Source organism: Schistocerca gregaria, chromosome 8, assembly GCF_023897955.1.
Source record: "Schistocerca gregaria isolate iqSchGreg1 chromosome 8, iqSchGreg1.2, whole genome shotgun sequence".
Lineage (NCBI taxonomy): Eukaryota > Metazoa > Arthropoda > Insecta > Orthoptera > Acrididae > Schistocerca > Schistocerca gregaria.
In genome coordinates, this window is record NC_064927.1 from 110,327,555 (window position 1) to 110,342,132 (window position 14,578).

A 14,578-nucleotide genomic window follows, 5' to 3' on the forward strand; every position below is an offset into this window, starting at 1 on the left:
CACAGTCTGCAAATAAAATAATTTTAGCAGAGCGTGGTTTCGATCCACGGACCTCTGGGTTTATGGGCCCAGCACGCTTCCACTGCGCCACTCTGCTGTGCGTTGATGCTCTGTCTCTTCGCTACGTGAAGAGAGACACTTGGAAAGTGTTGCCTGCGTCGCTTTCACACGCCTGTCCTTAGTTGCGTATCATCTCGTACAGCTCTCAGCTTGACTTGTCTCGACTTTGCTCGACTGACGCTACGCTGACGCTTGCAGGCAGCGATATTTACCACGATCGCGTCGACATGCAGCTGCGAGATGCACAGGAGTAACAAAGCACTCCACGATGCGGCGACATACGAAATCCACTGCCCAGCTACGCGTCGCAACTAACAAAATACCGAGCTCTGCCAGGATTCGAACCTGGAATCTTCTGATCCGTAGTCAGACGCGTTATCCGTTGCGCCACAGAGCCACTGGCAGCAGTTTCGATTACTAGACAAGGGCACTTCGCTAAGACACGTGTTCTCCATGGCTCAGCAAGCTCCCAAGGAAGGTAGCTCTCGTTCAGCTGCGTGGCCACAGTGCGCCTGCAGAGCTTAGAGCTTGCCACACATCTGCGTTCACTGTTCGACAGGGTAGCGGAAGGCAAGGCGCGCTATTTGCTGCGTTTTCTCGACGACCAGAGCCCGTTGATGTGCATGTAAGCGTAGCATATGAAACAAGAATAGCACGAAGCATTCGTATGGCATCAGGTGGCGATCATATGTTTCTGTGTGCACCACTGGTTTACAGCAAAGTGAATAGCGCAAACTGAGAGCACTGGGTTGTTAGTCCCAGTGGCGCAGTTGGTTAGCCCACGGTACCTATAAGCAGTAGCCGTGAGCAATGCCGGGATTGTGAATTCGAGCCTCACGGTGAGCATAATTTTATTTCGTAGCAGCATTCTGTGACAGCAACAGGAGGCTAGTTTTCAGATGTATCAGCTATTTGAGTTACATAATTGTGTATTCGAGACACTAGCTGCGTCTTCCTCGGTAGTATAGTGGTTAGTATCCCCGCCTGTCACGCGGGAGACCGCGGTCCGATTCCCCGCCAGGCGGCATATCCGATTTTTAGTTGCAGCACTATCACCCCGCCGAACTTAGTGAAGGACGTTGGCGGCTATTAGCACCATGTGTCTATCACACTGGCAACTGCCTCAGCTCATCCTCGGTAGTATAGTGGTTAGTATCCCCGCCTGTCACGCGGGAGACCGGGGTTCGTTTCCCCGCTGGGGAGATGCGATTTTTATCTCACAAACCTGCTAGAGTGTTGCTCGTGCGTGGGTCGGAAGGTCAAGGAGTATAGGTGGTGCAAAAACATAAACAAAGGCTACAATTTAGGAAGTGGTTCTCGCATTCTTCACACGAGGAGAATTACGAGGTTTGCTGTTGAATCTGAATCAAAACACCCCAGCAGTCGCTCTGGGCGTAATAATCGAGGTCGGCACAGTCTGCAAATAAAATAATTTTAGCAGAGCGTGGTTTCGATCCACGGACCTCTGGGTTATGGGCCCAGCACGCTTCCACTGCGCCACTCTGCTGTGCGTTGATGCTCTGTCTCTTCGCTAAGTGAAGAGGGACACTTGGAAAGTGTTGCCTGCGTCGCTTTCACACGCCTGTCCTTAGTTGCGTATCATCTCGTACAGCTCTCAGCTTGACTTGTCTCGACTTTGCTCGACTGACGCTACGCTGACGCTTGCAGGCAGCGATATTTACCACGATCGCGTCGACATGCAGCTGCGAGATGCACAGGAGTAACAAAGCACTCCACGATGCGGCGACATACGAAATCCACTGCCCAGCTACGCGTCGCAACTAACAAAATACCGACTCTGCCAGGATTCGAACCTGGAATCTTCTGATCCGTAGTCAGACGCGTTATCCGTTGCGCCACAGAGCCACTGGCAGCAGTTTCGATTACTAGACAAGGGCACTTCGCTAAGACACGTGTTCTCCATGGCTCAGCAAGCTCCCAAGGAAGGTAGCTCTCGTTCAGCTGCGTGGCCACAGTGCGCCTGCAGAGCTTAGAGCTTGCCACACATCTGCGTTCACTGTTCGACAGGTAGCGGAAGGCAAGGCGCGCTATTTGCTGCGTTTTCTCGACGACCAGAGCCCGTTGATGTGCATGTAAGCGTAGCATATGAAACAAGAATAGCACGAAGCATTCGTATGGCATCAGGTGGCGATCATATGTTTCTGTGTGCACCACTGGTTTACAGCAAAGTGAATAGCGCAAACTGAGAGCACTGGGTTGTAGTCCCAGTGGCGCAGTTGGTTAGCCCACGGTACCTATAAGCAGTAGCCGTGAGCAATGCCGGGATTGTGAATTCGAGCCTCACGGTGAGCATAATTTTATTTCGTAGCAGCATTCTGTGACAGCAACAGGAGGCTAGTTTTCAGATGTATCAGCTATTTAACACGCGATCTAGTGTATTCGAGACACTAGCTGCGTCTTCCTCGGTAGTATAGTGGTTAGTATCCCCGCCTGTCACGCGGGAGACCGCGGTCCGATTCCCCGCCAGGCGGCATATCCGATTTTTAGTTGCAGCACTATCACCCGCCGAACTTAGTGAAGGACGTTGGCGGCTATTAGCACCATGTGTCTATCACACTGGCAACTGCCTACAGCTCATCCTCGGTAGTATAGTGGTTAGTATCCCCGCCTGTCACGCGGGAGACCGGGGTTCGATTCCCCGCCGGGGAGATGCGATTTTTATCTCACAAACCTGCTAGAGTGTTGCTCGTGCGTGGGTCGGAAGATCAAGGAGTATAGGTGGTGCAAAAACATAAACAAAGGCTACAATTTAGGAAGTGGTTCTCGCATTCTTCACACGAGGAGAATTACGAGGTTTGCTGTTGAATCTGAATCAAAACACCCCAGCAGTCGCTCTGGGCGTAATAATCGAGCTCGGCACAGTCTGCAAATAAAATAATTTTAGCAGAGCGTGGTTTCGATCCACGGACCTCTGGGTTATGGGCCCAGCACGCTTCCACTGCGCCACTCTGCTGTGCGTTGATGCTCTGTCTCTTCGCTACGTGAAGAGAGACACTTGGAAAGTGTTGCCTGCGTCGCTTTCACACGCCTGTCCTTAGTTGCGTATCATCTCGTACAGCTCTCAGCTTGACTTGTCTCGACTTTGCTCGACTGACGCTACGCTGACGCTTGCAGGCAGCGATATTTACCACGATCGCGTCGACATGCAGCTGCGAGATGCACAGGAGTAACAAAGCACTCCACGATGCGGCGACATACGAAATCCACTGCCCAGCTACGCGTCGCAACTAACAAAATACCGACTCTGCCAGGATTCGAACCTGGAATCTTCTGATCCGTAGTCAGACGCGTTATCCGTTGCGCCACAGAGCCACTGGCAGCAGTTTCGATTACTAGACAAGGGCACTTCGCTAAGACACGTGTTCTCCATGGCTCAGCAAGCTCCCAAGGAAGGTAGCTCTCGTTCAGCTGCGTGGCCACAGTGCGCCTGCAGAGCTTAGAGCTTGCCACACATCTGCGTTCACTGTTCGACAGGTAGCGGAAGGCAAGGCGCGCTATTTGCTGCGTTTTCTCGACGACCAGAGCCCGTTGATGTGCATGTAAGCGTAGCATATGAAACAAGAATAGCACGAAGCATTCGTATGGCATCAGGTGGCGATCATATGTTTCTGTGTGCACCACTGGTTTACAGCAAAGTGAATAGCGCAAACTGAGAGCACTGGGTTGTAGTCCCAGTGGCGCAGTTGGTTAGCCCACGGTACCTATAAGCAGTAGCCGTGAGCAATGCCGGGATTGTGAATTCGAGCCTCACGGTGAGCATAATTTTATTTCGTAGCAGCATTCTGTGACAGCAACAGGAGGCTAGTTTTCAGATGTATCAGCTATTTGAGTTACATAATTGTGTATTCGAGACACTAGCTGCGTCTTCCTCGGTAGTATAGTGGTTAGTATCCCCGCCTGTCACGCGGGAGACCGCGGTCCGATTCCCCGCCAGGCGGCATATCCGATTTTTAGTTGCAGCACTATCACCCGCCGAACTTAGTGAAGGACGTTGGCGGCTATTAGCACCATGTGTCTATCACACTGGCAACTGCCTACAGCTCATCCTCGGTAGTATAGTGGTTAGTATCCCCGCCTGTCACGCGGGAGACCGGGGTTCGATTCCCCGCCGGGGAGATGCGATTTTTATCTCACAAACCTGCTAGAGTGTTGCTCGTGCGTGGGTCGGAAGATCAAGGAGTATAGGTGGTGCAAAAACATAAACAAAGGCTACAATTTAGGAAGTGGTTCTCGCATTCTTCACACGAGGAGAATTACGAGGTTTGCTGTTGAATCTGAATCAAAACACCCCAGCAGTCGCTCTGGGCGTAATAATCGAGCTCGGCACAGTCTGCAAATAAAATAATTTTAGCAGAGCGTGGTTTCGATCCACGGACCTCTGGGTTATGGGCCCAGCACGCTTCCACTGCGCCACTCTGCTGTGCGTTGATGCTCTGTCTCTTCGCTACGTGAAGAGAGACACTTGGAAAGTGTTGCCTGCGTCGCTTTCACACGCCTGTCCTTAGTTGCGTATCATCTCGTACAGCTCTCAGCTTGACTTGTCTCGACTTTGCTCGACTGACGCTACGCTGACGCTTGCAGGCAGCGATATTTACCACGATCGCGTCGACATGCAGCTGCGAGATGCACAGGAGTAACAAAGCACTCCACGATGCGGCGACATACGAAATCCACTGCCCAGCTACGCGTCGCAACTAACAAAATACCGACTCTGCCAGGATTCGAACCTGGAATCTTCTGATCCGTAGTCAGACGCGTTATCCGTTGCGCCACAGAGCCACTGGCAGCAGTTTCGATTACTAGACAAGGGCACTTCGCTAAGACACGTGTTCTCCATGGCTCAGCAAGCTCCCAAGGAAGGTAGCTCTCGTTCAGCTGCGTGGCCACAGTGCGCCTGCAGAGCTTAGAGCTTGCCACACATCTGCGTTCACTGTTCGACAGGTAGCGGAAGGCAAGGCGCGCTATTTGCTGCGTTTTCTCGACGACCAGAGCCCGTTGATGTGCATGTAAGCGTAGCATATGAAACAAGAATAGCACGAAGCATTCGTATGGCATCAGGTGGCGATCATATGTTTCTGTGTGCACCACTGGTTTACAGCAAAGTGAATAGCGCAAACTGAGAGCACTGGGTTGTAGTCCCAGTGGCGCAGTTGGTTAGCCCACGGTACCTATAAGCAGTAGCCGTGAGCAATGCCGGGATTGTGAATTCGAGCCTCACGGTGAGCATAATTTTATTTCGTAGCAGCATTCTGTGACAGCAACAGGAGGCTAGTTTTCAGATGTATCAGCTATTTGAGTTACATAATTGTGTATTCGAGACACTAGCTGCGTCTTCCTCGGTAGTATAGTGGTTAGTATCCCCGCCTGTCACGCGGGAGACCGCGGTCCGATTCCCCGCCAGGCGGCATATCCGATTTTTAGTTGCAGCACTATCACCCGCGGAACTTAGTGAAGGACGTTGGCGGCTATTAGCACCATGTGTCTATCACACTGGCAACTGCCTACAGCTCATCCTCGGTAGTATAGTGGTTAGTATCCCCGCCTGTCACGCGGGAGACCGGGGTTCGATTCCCCGCCGGGGAGATGCGATTTTTATCTCACAAACCTGCTAGAGTGTTGCTCGTGCGTGGGTCGGAAGATCAAGGAGTATAGGTGGTGCAAAAACATAAACAAAGGCTACAATTTAGGAAGTGGTTCTCGCATTCTTCACACGAGGAGAATTACGAGGTTTGCTGTTGAATCTGAATCAAAACACCCCAGCAGTCGCTCTGGGCGTAATAATCGAGCTCGGCACAGTCTGCAAATAAAATAATTTTAGCAGAGCGTGGTTTCGATCCACGGACCTCTGGGTTATGGGCCCAGCACGCTTCCACTGCGCCACTCTGCTGTGCGTTGATGCTCTGTCTCTTCGCTACGTGAAGAGAGACACTTGGAAAGTGTTGCCTGCGTCGCTTTCACACGCCTGTCCTTAGTTGCGTATCATCTCGTACAGCTCTCAGCTTGACTTGTCTCGACTTTGCTCGACTGACGCTACGCTGACGCTTGCAGGCAGCGATATTTACCACGATCGCGTCGACATGCAGCTGCGAGATGCACAGGAGTAACAAAGCACTCCACGATGCGGCGACATACGAAATCCACTGCCCAGCTACGCGTCGCAACTAACAAAATACCGACTCTGCCAGGATTCGAACCTGGAATCTTCTGATCCGTAGTCAGACGCGTTATCCGTTGCGCCACAGAGCCACTGGCAGCAGTTTCGATTACTAGACAAGGGCACTTCGCTGAGACACGTGTTCTCCATGGCTCAGCAAGCTCCCAAGGAAGGTAGCTCTCGTTCAGCTGCGTGGCCACAGTGCGCCTGCAGAGCTTAGAGCTTGCCACACATCTGCGTTCACTGTTCGACAGGTAGCGGAAGGCAAGGCGCGCTATTTGCTGCGTTTTCTCGACGACCAGAGCCCGTTGATGTGCATGTAAGCGTAGCATATGAAACAAGAATAGCACGAAGCATTCGTATGGCATCAGGTGGCGATCATATGTTTCTGTGTGCACCACTGGTTTACAGCAAAGTGAATAGCGCAAACTGAGAGCACTGGGTTGTAGTCCCAGTGGCGCAGTTGGTTAGCCCACGGTACCTATAAGCAGTAGCCGTGAGCAATGCCGGGATTGTGAATTCGAGCCTCACGGTGAGCATAATTTTATTTCGTAGCAGCATTCTGTGACAGCAACAGGAGGCTAGTTTTCAGATGTATCAGCTATTTGAGTTACATAATTGTGTATTCGAGACACTAGCTGCGTCTTCCTCGGTAGTATAGTGGTTAGTATCCCCGCCTGTCACGCGGGAGACCGCGGTCCGATTCCCCGCCAGGCGGCATATCCGATTTTTAGTTGCAGCACTATCACCCGCCGAACTTAGTGAAGGACGTTGGCGGCTATTAGCACCATGTGTCTATCACACTGGCAACTGCCTACAGCTCATCCTCGGTAGTATAGTGGTTAGTATCCCCGCCTGTCACGCGGGAGACCGGGGTTCGATTCCCCGCCGGGGAGATGCGATTTTTATCTCACAAACCTGCTAGAGTGTTGCTCGTGCGTGGGTCGGAAGATCAAGGAGTATAGGTGGTGCAAAAACATAAACAAAGGCTACAATTTAGGAAGTGGTTCTCGCATTCTTCACACGAGGAGAATTACGAGGTTTGCTGTTGAATCTGAATCAAAACACCCCAGCAGTCGCTCTGGGCGTAATAATCGAGCTCGGCACAGTCTGCAAATAAAATAATTTTAGCAGAGCGTGGTTTCGATCCACGGACCTCTGGGTTATGGGCCCAGCACGCTTCCACTGCGCCACTCTGCTGTGCGTTGATGCTCTGTCTCTTCGCTACGTGAAGAGAGACACTTGGAAAGTGTTGCCTGCGTCGCTTTCACACGCCTGTCCTTAGTTGCGTATCATCTCGTACAGCTCTCAGCTTGACTTGTCTCGACTTTGCTCGACTGACGCTACGCTGACGCTTGCAGGCAGCGATATTTACCACGATCGCGTCGACATGCAGCTGCGAGATGCACAGGAGTAACAAAGCACTCCACGATGCGGCGACATACGAAATCCACTGCCCAGCTACGCGTCGCAACTAACAAAATACCGACTCTGCCAGGATTCGAACCTGGAATCTTCTGATCCGTAGTCAGACGCGTTATCCGTTGCGCCACAGAGCCACTGGCAGCAGTTTCGATTACTAGACAAGGGCACTTCGCTAAGACACGTGTTCTCCATGGCTCAGCAAGCTCCCAAGGAAGGTAGCTCTCGTTCAGCTGCGTGGCCACAGTGCGCCTGCAGAGCTTAGAGCTTGCCACACATCTGCGTTCACTGTTCGACAGGTAGCGGAAGGCAAGGCGCGCTATTTGCTGCGTTTTCTCGACGACCAGAGCCCGTTGATGTGCATGTAAGCGTAGCATATGAAACAAGAATAGCACGAAGCATTCGTATGGCATCAGGTGGCGATCATATGTTTCTGTGTGCACCACTGGTTTACAGCAAAGTGAATAGCGCAAACTGAGAGCACTGGGTTGTAGTCCCAGTGGCGCAGTTGGTTAGCCCACGGTACCTATAAGCAGTAGCCGTGAGCAATGCCGGGATTGTGAATTCGAGCCTCACGGTGAGCATAATTTTATTTCGTAGCAGCATTCTGTGACAGCAACAGGAGGCTAGTTTTCAGATGTATCAGCTATTTGAGTTACATAATTGTGTATTCGAGACACTAGCTGCGTCTTCCTCGGTAGTATAGTGGTTAGTATCCCCGCCTGTCACGCGGGAGACCGCGGTCCGATTCCCCGCCAGGCGGCATATCCGATTTTTAGTTGCAGCACTATCACCCGCCGAACTTAGTGAAGGACGTTGGCGGCTATTAGCACCATGTGTCTATCACACTGGCAACTGCCTACAGCTCATCCTCGGTAGTATAGTGGTTAGTATCCCCGCCTGTCACGCGGGAGACCGGGGTTCGTTTCCCCGCTGGGGAGATGCGATTTTTATCTCACAAACCTGCTAGAGTGTTGCTCGTGCGTGGGTCGGAAGGTCAAGGAGTATAGGTGGTGCAAAAACATAAACAAAGGCTACAATTTAGGAAGTGGTTCTCGCATTCTTCACACGAGGAGAATTACGAGGTTTGCTGTTGAATCTGAATCAAAACACCCCAGCAGTCGCTCTGGGCGTAATAATCGAGGTCGGCACAGTCTGCAAATAAAATAATTTTAGCAGAGCGTGGTTTCGATCCACGGACCTCTGGGTTATGGGCCCAGCACGCTTCCACTGCGCCACTCTGCTGTGCGTTGATGCTCTGTCTCTTCGCTAAGTGAAGAGGGACACTTGGAAAGTGTTGCCTGCGTCGCTTTCACACGCCTGTCCTTAGTTGCGTATCATCTCGTACAGCTCTCAGCTTGACTTGTCTCGACTTTGCTCGACTGACGCTACGCTGACGCTTGCAGGCAGCGATATTTACCACGATCGCGTCGACATGCAGCTGCGAGATGCACAGGAGTAACAAAGCACTCCACGATGCGGCGACATACGAAATCCACTGCCCAGCTACGCGTCGCAACTAACAAAATACCGACTCTGCCAGGATTCGAACCTGGAATCTTCTGATCCGTAGTCAGACGCGTTATCCGTTGCGCCACAGAGCCACTGGCAGCAGTTTCGATTACTAGACAAGGGCACTTCGCTAAGACACGTGTTCTCCATGGCTCAGCAAGCTCCCAAGGAAGGTAGCTCTCGTTCAGCTGCGTGGCCACAGTGCGCCTGCAGAGCTTAGAGCTTGCCACACATCTGCGTTCACTGTTCGACAGGTAGCGGAAGGCAAGGCGCGCTATTTGCTGCGTTTTCTCGACGACCAGAGCCCGTTGATGTGCATGTAAGCGTAGCATATGAAACAAGAATAGCACGAAGCATTCGTATGGCATCAGGTGGCGATCATATGTTTCTGTGTGCACCACTGGTTTACAGCAAAGTGAATAGCGCAAACTGAGAGCACTGGGTTGTAGTCCCAGTGGCGCAGTTGGTTAGCCCACGGTACCTATAAGCAGTAGCCGTGAGCAATGCCGGGATTGTGAATTCGAGCCTCACGGTGAGCATAATTTTATTTCGTAGCAGCATTCTGTGACAGCAACAGGAGGCTAGTTTTCAGATGTATCAGCTATTTGAGTTACATAATTGTGTATTCGAGACACTAGCTGCGTCTTCCTCGGTAGTATAGTGGTTAGTATCCCCGCCTGTCACGCGGGAGACCGCGGTCCGATTCCCCGCCAGGCGGCATATCCGATTTTTAGTTGCAGCACTATCACCCGCCGAACTTAGTGAAGGACGTTGGCGGCTATTAGCACCATGTGTCTATCACACTGGCAACTGCCTACAGCTCATCCTCGGTAGTATAGTGGTTAGTATCCCCGCCTGTCACGCGGGAGACCGGGGTTCGTTTCCCCGCTGGGGAGATGCGATTTTTATCTCACAAACCTGCTAGAGTGTTGCTCGTGCGTGGGTCGGAAGGTCAAGGAGTATAGGTGGTGCAAAAACATAAACAAAGGCTACAATTTAGGAAGTGGTTCTCGCATTCTTCACACGAGGAGAATTACGAGGTTTGCTGTTGAATCTGAATCAAAACACCCCAGCAGTCGCTCTGGGCGTAATAATCGAGGTCGGCACAGTCTGCAAATAAAATAATTTTAGCAGAGCGTGGTTTCGATCCACGGACCTCTGGGTTATGGGCCCAGCACGCTTCCACTGCGCCACTCTGCTGTGCGTTGATGCTCTGTCTCTTCGCTAAGTGAAGAGGGACACTTGGAAAGTGTTGCCTGCGTCGCTTTCACACGCCTGTCCTTAGTTGCGTATCATCTCGTACAGCTCTCAGCTTGACTTGTCTCGACTTTGCTCGACTGACGCTACGCTGACGCTTGCAGGCAGCGATATTTACCACGATCGCGTCGACATGCAGCTGCGAGATGCACAGGAGTAACAAAGCACTCCACGATGCGGCGACATACGAAATCCACTGCCCAGCTACGCGTCGCAACTAACAAAATACCGACTCTGCCAGGATTCGAACCTGGAATCTTCTGATCCGTAGTCAGACGCGTTATCCGTTGCGCCACAGAGCCACTGGCAGCAGTTTCGATTACTAGACAAGGGCACTTCGCTAAGACACGTGTTCTCCATGGCTCAGCAAGCTCCCAAGGAAGGTAGCTCTCGTTCAGCTGCGTGGCCACAGTGCGCCTGCAGAGCTTAGAGCTTGCCACACATCTGCGTTCACTGTTCGACAGGTAGCGGAAGGCAAGGCGCGCTATTTGCTGCGTTTTCTCGACGACCAGAGCCCGTTGATGTGCATGTAAGCGTAGCATATGAAACAAGAATAGCACGAAGCATTCGTATGGCATCAGGTGGCGATCATATGTTTCTGTGTGCACCACTGGTTTACAGCAAAGTGAATAGCGCAAACTGAGAGCACTGGGTTGTAGTCCCAGTGGCGCAGTTGGTTAGCCCACGGTACCTATAAGCAGTAGCCGTGAGCAATGCCGGGATTGTGAATTCGAGCCTCACGGTGAGCATAATTTTATTTCGTAGCAGCATTCTGTGACAGCAACAGGAGGCTAGTTTTCAGATGTATCAGCTATTTGAGTTACATAATTGTGTATTCGAGACACTAGCTGCGTCTTCCTCGGTAGTATAGTGGTTAGTATCCCCGCCTGTCACGCGGGAGACCGCGGTCCGATTCCCCGCCAGGCGGCATATCCGATTTTTAGTTGCAGCACTATCACCCGCCGAACTTAGTGAAGGACGTTGGCGGCTATTAGCACCATGTGTCTATCACACTGGCAACTGCCTACAGCTCATCCTCGGTAGTATAGTGGTTAGTATCCCCGCCTGTCACGCGGGAGACCGGGGTTCGATTCCCCGCCGGGGAGATGCGATTTTTATCTCACAAACCTGCTAGAGTGTTGCTCGTGCGTGGGTCGGAAGATCAAGGAGTATAGGTGGTGCAAAAACATAAACAAAGGCTACAATTTAGGAAGTGGTTCTCGCATTCTTCACACGAGGAGAATTACGAGGTTTGCTGTTGAATCTGAATCAAAACACCCCAGCAGTCGCTCTGGGCGTAATAATCGAGCTCGGCACAGTCTGCAAATAAAATAATTTTAGCAGAGCGTGGTTTCGATCCACGGACCTCTGGGTTATGGGCCCAGCACGCTTCCACTGCGCCACTCTGCTGTGCGTTGATGCTCTGTCTCTTCGCTACGTGAAGAGAGACACTTGGAAAGTGTTGCCTGCGTCGCTTTCACACGCCTGTCCTTAGTTGCGTATCATCTCGTACAGCTCTCAGCTTGACTTGTCTCGACTTTGCTCGACTGACGCTACGCTGACGCTTGCAGGCAGCGATATTTACCACGATCGCGTCGACATGCAGCTGCGAGATGCACAGGAGTAACAAAGCACTCCACGATGCGGCGACATACGAAATCCACTGCCCAGCTACGCGTCGCAACTAACAAAATACCGACTCTGCCAGGATTCGAACCTGGAATCTTCTGATACGTAGTCAGACGCGTTATCCGTTGCGCCACAGAGCCACTGGCAGCAGTTTCGATTACTAGACAAGGGCACTTCGCTAAGACACGTGTTCTCCATGGCTCAGCAAGCTCCCAAGGAAGGTAGCTCTCGTTCAGCTGCGTGGCCACAGTGCGCCTGCAGAGCTTAGAGCTTGCCACACATCTGCGTTCACTGTTCGACAGGTAGCGGAAGGCAAGGCGCGCTATTTGCTGCGTTTTCTCGACGACCAGAGCCCGTTGATGTGCATGTAAGCGTAGCATATGAAACAAGAATAGCACGAAGCATTCGTATGGCATCAGGTGGCGATCATATGTTTCTGTGTGCACCACTGGTTTACAGCAAAGTGAATAGCGCAAACTGAGAGCACTGGGTTGTAGTCCCAGTGGCGCAGTTGGTTAGCCCACGGTACCTATAAGCAGTAGCCGTGAGCAATGCCGGGATTGTGAATTCGAGCCTCACGGTGAGCATAATTTTATTTCGTAGCAGCATTCTGTGACAGCAACAGGAGGCTAGTTTTCAGATGTATCAGCTATTTGAGTTACATAATTGTGTATTCGAGACACTAGCTGCGTCTTCCTCGGTAGTATAGTGGTTAGTATCCCCGCCTGTCACGCGGGAGACCGCGGTCCGATTCCCCGCCAGGCGGCATATCCGATTTTTAGTTGCAGCACTATCACCCGCCGAACTTAGTGAAGGACGTTGGCGGCTATTAGCACCATGTGTCTATCACACTGGCAACTGCCTACAGCTCATCCTCGGTAGTATAGTGGTTAGTATCCCCGCCTGTCACGCGGGAGACCGGGGTTCGATTCCCCGCCGGGGAGATGCGATTTTTATCTCACAAACCTGCTAGAGTGTTGCTCGTGCGTGGGTCGGAAGATCAAGGAGTATAGGTGGTGCAAAAACATAAACAAAGGCTACAATTTAGGAAGTGGTTCTCGCATTCTTCACACGAGGAGAATTACGAGGTTTGCTGTTGAATCTGAATCAAAACACCCCAGCAGTCGCTCTGGGCGTAATAATCGAGCTCGGCACAGTCTGCAAATAAAATAATTTTAGCAGAGCGTGGTTTCGATCCACGGACCTCTGGGTTATGGGCCCAGCACGCTTCCACTGCGCCACTCTGCTGTGCGTTGATGCTCTGTCTCTTCGCTACGTGAAGAGAGACACTTGGAAAGTGTTGCCTGCGTCGCTTTCACACGCCTGTCCTTAGTTGCGTATCATCTCGTACAGCTCTCAGCTTGACTTGTCTCGACTTTGCTCGACTGACGCTACGCTGACGCTTGCAGGCAGCGATATTTACCACGATCGCGTCGACATGCAGCTGCGAGATGCACAGGAGTAACAAAGCACTCCACGATGCGGCGACATACGAAATCCACTGCCCAGCTACGCGTCGCAACTAACAAAATACCGACTCTGCCAGGATTCGAACCTGGAATCTTCTGATCCGTAGTCAGACGCGTTATCCGTTGCGCCACAGAGCCACTGGCAGCAGTTTCGATTACTAGACAAGGGCACTTCGCTAAGACACGTGTTCTCCATGGCTCAGCAAGCTCCCAAGGAAGGTAGCTCTCGTTCAGCTGCGTGGCCACAGTGCGCCTGCAGAGCTTAGAGCTTGCCACACATCTGCGTTCACTGTTCGACAGGTAGCGGAAGGCAAGGCGCGCTATTTGCTGCGTTTTCTCGACGACCAGAGCCCGTTGATGTGCATGTAAGCGTAGCATATGAAACAAGAATAGCACGAAGCATTCGTATGGCATCAGGTGGCGATCATATGTTTCTGTGTGCACCACTGGTTTACAGCAAAGTGAATAGCGCAAACTGAGAGCACTGGGTTGTAGTCCCAGTGGCGCAGTTGGTTAGCCCACGGTACCTATAAGCAGTAGCCGTGAGCAATGCCGGGATTGTGAATTCGAGCCTCACAGTGAGCATAATTTTATTTCGTAGCAGCATTCTGTGACAGCAACAGGAGGCTAGTTTTCAGATGTATCAGCTATTTGAGTTACATAATTGTGTATTCGAGACACTAGCTGCGTCTTCCTCGGTAGTATAGTGGTTAGTATCCCCGCCTGTCACGCGGGAGACCGCGGTCCGATTCCCCGCCAGGCGGCATATCCGATTTTTAGTTGCAGCACTATCACCCGCCGAACTTAGTGAAGGACGTTGGCGGCTATTAGCACCATGTGTCTATCACACTGGCAACTGCCTACAGCTCATCCTCGGTAGTATAGTGGTTAGTATCCCCGCCTGTCACGCGGGAGACCGGGGTTCGATTCCCCGCCGGGGAGATGCGATTTTTATCTCACAAACCTGCTAGAGTGTTGCTCGTGCGTGGGTCGGAAGATCAAGGAGTATAGGTGGTGCAAAAACATAAACAAAGGCTACAATTTAGGAAGTGGT

The 14,578-nt window shown here is 51.8% G+C and overlaps 30 non-coding genes across 30 annotated transcripts; 10 read left to right on the forward strand and 20 right to left on the reverse strand.

The window, feature by feature from the left end:
• Positions 1 to 24: 24 nt before the first annotated feature.
• Positions 25 to 97, reverse strand: Trnam-cau (transfer RNA methionine (anticodon CAU)). Its single transcript has one exon. It is a non-coding gene; the product is annotated as a tRNA-Met (tRNA).
• A 287-nt stretch (positions 98 to 384) lies between these two features.
• On the reverse strand, positions 385 to 457 carry Trnar-acg (transfer RNA arginine (anticodon ACG)). The gene has a single exon. It is a non-coding gene; the product is annotated as a tRNA-Arg (tRNA).
• Positions 458 to 1,191: 734 nt separating this feature from the next.
• Trnad-guc (transfer RNA aspartic acid (anticodon GUC)) lies at positions 1,192 to 1,263 on the forward strand. Its single transcript has one exon. It is a non-coding gene; the product is annotated as a tRNA-Asp (tRNA).
• Positions 1,264 to 1,495: 232 nt separating this feature from the next.
• Trnam-cau (transfer RNA methionine (anticodon CAU)) lies at positions 1,496 to 1,567 on the reverse strand. The gene has a single exon. It is a non-coding gene; the product is annotated as a tRNA-Met (tRNA).
• A 286-nt stretch (positions 1,568 to 1,853) lies between these two features.
• Positions 1,854 to 1,926, reverse strand: Trnar-acg (transfer RNA arginine (anticodon ACG)). Its single transcript has one exon. It is a non-coding gene; the product is annotated as a tRNA-Arg (tRNA).
• A 732-nt stretch (positions 1,927 to 2,658) lies between these two features.
• On the forward strand, positions 2,659 to 2,730 carry Trnad-guc (transfer RNA aspartic acid (anticodon GUC)). The gene has a single exon. It is a non-coding gene; the product is annotated as a tRNA-Asp (tRNA).
• Positions 2,731 to 2,962: 232 nt separating this feature from the next.
• Trnam-cau (transfer RNA methionine (anticodon CAU)) lies at positions 2,963 to 3,034 on the reverse strand. Its single transcript has one exon. It is a non-coding gene; the product is annotated as a tRNA-Met (tRNA).
• Positions 3,035 to 3,320: 286 nt separating this feature from the next.
• On the reverse strand, positions 3,321 to 3,393 carry Trnar-acg (transfer RNA arginine (anticodon ACG)). The gene has a single exon. It is a non-coding gene; the product is annotated as a tRNA-Arg (tRNA).
• Positions 3,394 to 4,125: 732 nt separating this feature from the next.
• Positions 4,126 to 4,197, forward strand: Trnad-guc (transfer RNA aspartic acid (anticodon GUC)). Its single transcript has one exon. It is a non-coding gene; the product is annotated as a tRNA-Asp (tRNA).
• A 232-nt stretch (positions 4,198 to 4,429) lies between these two features.
• On the reverse strand, positions 4,430 to 4,501 carry Trnam-cau (transfer RNA methionine (anticodon CAU)). Its single transcript has one exon. It is a non-coding gene; the product is annotated as a tRNA-Met (tRNA).
• A 286-nt stretch (positions 4,502 to 4,787) lies between these two features.
• On the reverse strand, positions 4,788 to 4,860 carry Trnar-acg (transfer RNA arginine (anticodon ACG)). Its single transcript has one exon. It is a non-coding gene; the product is annotated as a tRNA-Arg (tRNA).
• Positions 4,861 to 5,592: 732 nt separating this feature from the next.
• Trnad-guc (transfer RNA aspartic acid (anticodon GUC)) lies at positions 5,593 to 5,664 on the forward strand. The gene has a single exon. It is a non-coding gene; the product is annotated as a tRNA-Asp (tRNA).
• A 232-nt stretch (positions 5,665 to 5,896) lies between these two features.
• Trnam-cau (transfer RNA methionine (anticodon CAU)) lies at positions 5,897 to 5,968 on the reverse strand. Its single transcript has one exon. It is a non-coding gene; the product is annotated as a tRNA-Met (tRNA).
• Positions 5,969 to 6,254: 286 nt separating this feature from the next.
• Trnar-acg (transfer RNA arginine (anticodon ACG)) lies at positions 6,255 to 6,327 on the reverse strand. The gene has a single exon. It is a non-coding gene; the product is annotated as a tRNA-Arg (tRNA).
• A 732-nt stretch (positions 6,328 to 7,059) lies between these two features.
• Positions 7,060 to 7,131, forward strand: Trnad-guc (transfer RNA aspartic acid (anticodon GUC)). Its single transcript has one exon. It is a non-coding gene; the product is annotated as a tRNA-Asp (tRNA).
• Positions 7,132 to 7,363: 232 nt separating this feature from the next.
• Trnam-cau (transfer RNA methionine (anticodon CAU)) lies at positions 7,364 to 7,435 on the reverse strand. Its single transcript has one exon. It is a non-coding gene; the product is annotated as a tRNA-Met (tRNA).
• Positions 7,436 to 7,721: 286 nt separating this feature from the next.
• Trnar-acg (transfer RNA arginine (anticodon ACG)) lies at positions 7,722 to 7,794 on the reverse strand. The gene has a single exon. It is a non-coding gene; the product is annotated as a tRNA-Arg (tRNA).
• A 732-nt stretch (positions 7,795 to 8,526) lies between these two features.
• Positions 8,527 to 8,598, forward strand: Trnad-guc (transfer RNA aspartic acid (anticodon GUC)). Its single transcript has one exon. It is a non-coding gene; the product is annotated as a tRNA-Asp (tRNA).
• Positions 8,599 to 8,830: 232 nt separating this feature from the next.
• Positions 8,831 to 8,902, reverse strand: Trnam-cau (transfer RNA methionine (anticodon CAU)). The gene has a single exon. It is a non-coding gene; the product is annotated as a tRNA-Met (tRNA).
• A 286-nt stretch (positions 8,903 to 9,188) lies between these two features.
• Trnar-acg (transfer RNA arginine (anticodon ACG)) lies at positions 9,189 to 9,261 on the reverse strand. Its single transcript has one exon. It is a non-coding gene; the product is annotated as a tRNA-Arg (tRNA).
• A 732-nt stretch (positions 9,262 to 9,993) lies between these two features.
• Trnad-guc (transfer RNA aspartic acid (anticodon GUC)) lies at positions 9,994 to 10,065 on the forward strand. Its single transcript has one exon. It is a non-coding gene; the product is annotated as a tRNA-Asp (tRNA).
• Positions 10,066 to 10,297: 232 nt separating this feature from the next.
• Trnam-cau (transfer RNA methionine (anticodon CAU)) lies at positions 10,298 to 10,369 on the reverse strand. The gene has a single exon. It is a non-coding gene; the product is annotated as a tRNA-Met (tRNA).
• A 286-nt stretch (positions 10,370 to 10,655) lies between these two features.
• Positions 10,656 to 10,728, reverse strand: Trnar-acg (transfer RNA arginine (anticodon ACG)). Its single transcript has one exon. It is a non-coding gene; the product is annotated as a tRNA-Arg (tRNA).
• A 732-nt stretch (positions 10,729 to 11,460) lies between these two features.
• Trnad-guc (transfer RNA aspartic acid (anticodon GUC)) lies at positions 11,461 to 11,532 on the forward strand. The gene has a single exon. It is a non-coding gene; the product is annotated as a tRNA-Asp (tRNA).
• A 232-nt stretch (positions 11,533 to 11,764) lies between these two features.
• Positions 11,765 to 11,836, reverse strand: Trnam-cau (transfer RNA methionine (anticodon CAU)). The gene has a single exon. It is a non-coding gene; the product is annotated as a tRNA-Met (tRNA).
• A 286-nt stretch (positions 11,837 to 12,122) lies between these two features.
• Trnar-acg (transfer RNA arginine (anticodon ACG)) lies at positions 12,123 to 12,195 on the reverse strand. The gene has a single exon. It is a non-coding gene; the product is annotated as a tRNA-Arg (tRNA).
• A 732-nt stretch (positions 12,196 to 12,927) lies between these two features.
• On the forward strand, positions 12,928 to 12,999 carry Trnad-guc (transfer RNA aspartic acid (anticodon GUC)). The gene has a single exon. It is a non-coding gene; the product is annotated as a tRNA-Asp (tRNA).
• Positions 13,000 to 13,231: 232 nt separating this feature from the next.
• Positions 13,232 to 13,303, reverse strand: Trnam-cau (transfer RNA methionine (anticodon CAU)). The gene has a single exon. It is a non-coding gene; the product is annotated as a tRNA-Met (tRNA).
• Positions 13,304 to 13,589: 286 nt separating this feature from the next.
• On the reverse strand, positions 13,590 to 13,662 carry Trnar-acg (transfer RNA arginine (anticodon ACG)). Its single transcript has one exon. It is a non-coding gene; the product is annotated as a tRNA-Arg (tRNA).
• A 732-nt stretch (positions 13,663 to 14,394) lies between these two features.
• On the forward strand, positions 14,395 to 14,466 carry Trnad-guc (transfer RNA aspartic acid (anticodon GUC)). The gene has a single exon. It is a non-coding gene; the product is annotated as a tRNA-Asp (tRNA).
• The last annotated feature ends 112 nt before the right edge of the window (positions 14,467 to 14,578 follow it).